General features: G+C 29.1%; 1 long non-coding RNA gene across 4 annotated transcripts in view; it reads right to left on the bottom strand.

Annotated features, from left to right (window-relative positions):
* Positions 1 to 2580: 2580 nt before the first annotated feature.
* LOC142332194 (uncharacterized) overlaps positions 2581 to 6559 on the bottom strand; it is a 35473-nt gene continuing 31494 nt past the window's right edge. For 3 of the 4 annotated variants that reach the window (XR_012758213.1, XR_012758211.1, XR_012758212.1), the window contains 2 exons: positions 5292 to 5336; positions 2581 to 3365 (listed from right to left, as the gene is read on the bottom strand). This is a non-coding gene — a long non-coding RNA (uncharacterized LOC142332194). Of the gene's footprint in view, positions 3366 to 5287; positions 5337 to 6559 lie in introns of all 4 variants that reach the window. The other variant, XR_012758214.1, reaches the window with a different exon arrangement.

Here is a 6559-nt window from a genome sequence, read left to right as displayed (position 1 = left end):
GCATGCATTTTATGTAAAATTGAAGCATGCATTTTATGTAAAATTGAAGCATGCATTTTATGTAAAATTGAAGCATGCATTTTATGTAAAATTGAAGCATGTATTATAATTCCAGACCTCCTATCAGTCAATGCAATGATCCTAATGACTAAACTGACCTTTAACTACTTTACAATAGATTGGACCATCGGCAGAATATTCAAAGAATGCATCAGAACTTCTGGCGACGATGGTCTAATGCAGTGATTCTCAACCCCTTGTGCCGCAGCACTTTTGTGTGCCGCCAAATTTTGTAAATATATAATAATGTTAATATTAAAAAATGATATAAAACATGAAATATATATATATATAAAATACATTAAATATATATATATTAAAACATGAATATATATTTAAATCCACAAAAAAAAATTATTTTATTATTTACTCTGCAAGACGTTTTTTCTTAGTGCCGAATTGGAATTGTCTTAGCAATAGGAATTGTCTTCAGTTGGCGCACACACTTTCATTTCTGCGTATAAACGTGTTGTTTTAGTGATAGTTGGAATTTACAAGGTGTTGCATAGTAGTTACTGCACCTTTTATTTAGTTAAAATTAGCAAATGTTATTATTCGGTTTATTATTAATTATAAATTTGTAAACTTATTAACTTTGCAGTACACATATCCATTGATTTACAACGTTTCCTTTTTGTTTTTATCGCACTCTACGAAATACTACTGTGATTGAATATGTTCTCTGTGTACACATCTCTCAAAAAATCCCGAGCTTATGTGCTGAATTGCTGCACGCATACAGTGTCTGCATTTATTCACATAAAATTTAATTTTTATTTACAGAAAATTGTATTTGAGTGAAAGTTATACAATTTCAGAAAGGTTAAATTTTCCATATTCATAAATTACAAGTTATTGCATAATTTTGATAATTATAAATTCAAATGTTATATTTGAACCATTTTTTTTAATTTTTCGACAATATTTTTTTTTATTTTTTCGACCCTTCTAAAAATGGACAAATTGATAAAAAGAAAAAAGTGTAATGAAGAAAAAAGTGTAATGATGAAAATAGAGATAATGATGACGTTCACGACCAAGTTAATGAACCAACCCCCGAAACAAGTAAATATACACCACCTTTCTCAAAAAAGTACGTTGTCCCTCGGAAATATAATGATGATTTTTTTTAAATTTGGATTTGAAAGTTATTTATCATCAAAACTTAAGCAAGGAAAAAATTTTAAAAAACAAGTGTGTCTGAAAAGGCTCAAGTCTCTTCTTATGAAATCGCTGAATTTGCAGTAAAATTAAAGCCTCATAATTTGGCAGAAGAAATTATATTACCTGCGTGTCGTAAAATTGTTAAAACAATGATTGGTGGATCTGCTGATATTGAAATTTCCAAAATACCCCTTTCAAATGATACAATACATCGCAGGATAAAAGATTCGAATTTTGCTATACAAATAGATGAAACAACCGATATTACAGGAAATTCTCAATTAATTGCATTTGTTAGGTTTATTCACGAAAATGATATTAATCAATTTTTATGTTGTCGAGAGTTATCTGATTTTACAACTGGTAAACATATTTTTAATGTAATCAATTCATATTTAGAAGAAATTAAAGTTTCTTAATTATATATCAAATCTAGACCATTAAAAAGTAGATTTAAAGAATTATGCCAAGCAATGGAAGCCAAGTACGAATCTTTATTACTCCATACAGAAGTAAGATGGTTGTCCAGAGGAAAAGTTTTATCTCGTGTTCTGAAATTAAAAGATGAAATGAAAATTTTTTTTGAACAAAATAAAAATCATGAATTTGTAAAACTGTTGGAAGATAAAATATGGTGCACTAAACTGGCTTACTTATCAGACATTTTTGTTATTTTTAACAACATCAATTCAAGTATGCAAGGGCCTAATGAAAATATCTTAAACTCAACCGATAAGCTGGTGGGACTCAAAACAAATAACTTTATGGAAAAATAAAGCTCAAGAAGGCAATTTAGAAAAGTTTGAGTCAGTCCCTAAAGACAGTTATAAAACAATTAAAGTAATTGTTCTCTATCATTTGACAGCGTTAGAGGAGAGAATTGTTCATTATTTCCCAAAATTATATTAAGAAATTTGATTGGGTTCGTAATCCATTTCTCATTACGGACACTTCTGTATTTGACTTAACTTTGAATGAAGAGGAAGAACTTATTTTGCTTTCCAGTAATCTAGATTTAATTTTAAAACATTCAAAAGAATCAATTCATTTTGGATTAACATCAGATGCGAGTATCCAATCATAGCCAAAAAAGCTTTATACATTTTATTACAATTTTCCACATCTTATTTGTGTGAATTCGGATTTTCAGCATTAGCCAACATTAAAACTAAAAAAAGATCAAGATTGTTAAATGTAGAAGACAATATGAGAGTAGCATTGTCATTTTTACGACCAAATATAAATGAAATTATCAAAAAACATCAAGCTCAAATTTCACATTAAAAATATTTTAATTATTAGCTTTTAATTTAATCACGTAATAAAGTTTAGTTATTTTGTAGTATATTAGTTTAATTTGCATATTTAACAATTTGTCATAAACTATATTTATTCAGTGTGTTAATAAGACAATAGTTTTTATTTTTTTCTTTATGTGCTGCCAAATTTCGAAATCGATTATTTGTTTTATGTGACCACTTGTGATTTACGAGTGACTCTGTTATATCCCTCAATTAGCTTAATTTCAATTTTATATATTCTAATACCACAGGAATAAATCCTCATTTCTTCAACAATATAATATTACACCAGCATATGGACTTAGCTGATGGACTCTTTTACAAAGACAATATGTTTATAAAATAAATTCTGAAAAATTTAATTAATCTTTTGTGATAAAACCTTCACTCCTAGCATCTCCTTTCTCTAGAAAGAAACCACTTATTCTTTGAAAACGCATCTTTTTCATTCCACAAGTTTTAAAGAATCAAAAAAAATTTTTTGAAGAGAAGCTTTGCACTATTTTGTGACAGGTATTCAATACATATTCAGGATATCTTGAATCATGTTTGCTAAATTTAGGGATTGATTAATAATACAGTCACGAAAATTAAAATTTACTATTTAAACAATTAGCTAGCTAGTAAAATAAACTAACCAAAAACATAAAAATTAATATTTTTTTGAAGATTAATACACGATATCCATACATTATTTATATAAGACATTTTTTAACCCTAAAAATGTAGGTAAGATAGCAACTCAAAATAGCACTGAACTTGCCAACTTGAAATAAATATGTAAGTTTGCACATTGTTTCTTTTTTCACCCATCCCCTAACACGCCTGTTTCTTTAATCCCTGTAAAATAGAAACAAAATATCAAATGTTAAAAGAAAATATAAATGACAAAATATACTAATGATAAATGTAAATACAAAATTAAGGAGAAATTATACAACTGTCAAATTTGTATCCAATGAACACCATTAAACGTTGTATTCACTGGCAACATAATAGAATATAATAAAATATATCTTTCAGGTATATAATATTATATATATGTTCCAGGTAACTTCAATAGTTTCTCAAAATTGTCAAAAATAGTAATAAAAAATAAGTGAATACTAGTCCTTGCATCAATATCCAGATTCAGTGTGTAAAATTTAAATAAAAACCCAAACTGGATTCTGTAATCACAAAAATTCTGTAATCACAAGTCAAAATCTAAGAAAATACAAGAATGATTACTTTGAATTCAGGTTGACTTATAAATTCTATATGACTATAATTCTACCCAAACTATGGCTTTTTTGTAGAATAATATGTACTTTTGCACATTTCAGTATTTGCACTTGTGATACGAGCGACTGTCGGGATGTGTAACATCCCTTAACCATTATATCCATAACTCTTACCAAATCATAGATGTACAAGCTTTGCACTATTTTGGAGACTGGTAATTTGATTCAATACATACAGGATATCTTGGGTGGTGTCCACTAAATTTAGGGACTTATAACTGTTTTAAGGAAAATTAAAACTGTGTGTTTAGCTGGTAAAAAAATAACCAAAAATTATCCATTAGAAATTATACTATCTGTATCAAATTTGTACCCAATAAAAACCATTAAACGTTATGATTCAGTGGAGAAATAAAATCTAATAATCTTGCTAAATTTTGTTAACTTCAAAGGCTTCTCAAAATAGACAAAATGCCAATAAAAAATATATGAATATAATGACAAATTCAGTGAATGCAGTTTGCTCAATATCTACATTTAGAGAGTAAAATTTAAATAAATTAAAAACCAAAATGGATGCTGTGATTACAAAATACAATACTTTAAAAAAAGTTCAAAAAATGTATACAGTCAGTAGCCAAAATAAAAATATACTTAAGAATGATAACAATGCAAACACTGATAATATATTAATTCCAAAGTTATGATTTTTGTACAAAGCAACGTGAAAGCCACAAGAAAAGTAGTCAATTAGAACAAACAGATTGTCAACTGTCTTGTTATAGCTCGAAGATTGGAATACAAGCATTGGAAAAAGCAGGGAAGGAAATATTTTTGCACGAAGTATAATTTAGTAATTGCCAACACCCAGTTTAATCATAATCCAGGTGATACTGTAATGTATCAGATCGATTATATCAGTCGCAGTTTTTTGGGATCGTAAGGGGATACTGCTGATTGATTTCATGGAACCTGGGACAATAATCAACTCAGTTATTGTGCAACACTACGAAAACTACGAGCTATCCAGAACCGCCAGTGTAACGCTGCAACACTGCTTCACGACAATGCCCGGCCTCATGTCTCCTGTCAAACCCAGGAACTTTTGACACACCTTAAGTGATTATCACTTAAGTTAAAGGACCAAGGAACACTTGCGTGGCCAATGATTCCGGAGCGAAGATGAAGTCACATCAATGTATCCACGTTGGGAATGGATACATGACTGATTACTTAGGAGCCGGGTTAACTATAAATTCTGTACAATATATAGACACTGCAACATCTTAGCGGACATGTGAGTGAGTTTGCATGGAGCTGATAATTCTGCAACGAAAAAACGGTTGGTCACACAAATCACATGCAACCACCACGGCTCTTGTAATGTTGAAATTTGATCTGTTTCATACCCTCCATGTATATATAATCAGAAAACTGGTTCACCACTAGGTGAAACATGATAAATATATATAATTTGATATAAAATGATATATAATTTATAAAATAGTAAATTTACAACAGCACTTGAAAAATAAATACTTGCTATAACAATTGCTCCCGAGGGCCTGTAAGTGGGTGGAAATTGGAACTGAAAAATAAAAATAAAAGATAGTTAAGAAAAAGTAACAAAAAAATATTAAATATATATAAAATAATTAAATTATATATATTAAATACATATATATGTGTATCGTATCAAAGAGAATGTTAAGTAAAGGGAGAAAAAACCTTTTCCTATTCTTTCTATATAACAATGATTAAACTTTGCACCAGATCGTAAGCTATTAGAAAAGAAATTGCTACGAATCTATAAATCGTATGATATCGGTATATAATATCAGTATGATATTTGATTCTTGAGTGTTATGGATACAAGTTTTTCACTGTTTGCAATACAAGAAAATTTTAATTTATCCTTCAATCCATTCAGCACCAATACAATATGATAATACAACTGGAATAAGTGTTGCGTGTTTACAATTTAAATTGCAATTTTCATGGGCCGGGCCAATAAATTTACCACTTGTATGTGAATGGTGTCTTACACACATTGTTCACAATAAACTCATCTCCACATATAACACATGTTATATCATTTTCAAATTTTTCTTGATCTGTTTCACTCAATACACTTTTTATTAGTTGACAATTCCTTTTTGAAATATTTGTATTTATTACTTAAATCAACGAGAAACTTTTCTGTAGTGGCAACTACCTTATCTGTAGTGGCCCTGTATAATTTCATATCGATAATACTATGGTTTTCATTGATAATTACATAGCAATATCCAGATGGTTTACGGGTATGTTTTTGTAACCCCCGGTTCGGGGTTTGCAATACGGTTTGGAATTATAAACGATTCGAAATCTGCATATGTAACAAACTGCACAGGAAATGTTGAAGAATAGTCTTTAAACGATATATTATCTCGTCTACGATTCTCTCCTTTATCAATCCATTCATTTGGCATTGTAATTCTCTGAACCTCTTTTCTTGTTTACAATCTTCCAATATGTTTTGCAAGCTTTCTTTAGCTTGCTTTCACATGACCAAGATTTAAAACAATGCAAACAATAGGGGCAATATTCACCTTTTCTACGACTTATTTATTACCAATCAACATCCTTGATAAACCATTATATTTGTCATTTATTTGTGTTTTGTGCTTCAAATTTATCAATATCTAACGCAAACAGGATATTCCTTTCATGTTTAATTGATTTTCAAATTGTTTATAGGATGAAACACGCCACTTATTATTGCTAGGAAAAAGATGTGCTAGAATTGACCATAAAAAACATTTTTCATCA

This window comes from Lycorma delicatula, chromosome 11 (assembly GCF_047948215.1).
Source record: "Lycorma delicatula isolate Av1 chromosome 11, ASM4794821v1, whole genome shotgun sequence".
NCBI classification, from domain to species: Eukaryota; Metazoa; Arthropoda; class Insecta; order Hemiptera; family Fulgoridae; genus Lycorma; species Lycorma delicatula.
The sequence above is the reverse complement of the archived record's forward strand: the minus strand, read 5'-3'. Positions and strand labels throughout refer to the sequence as shown.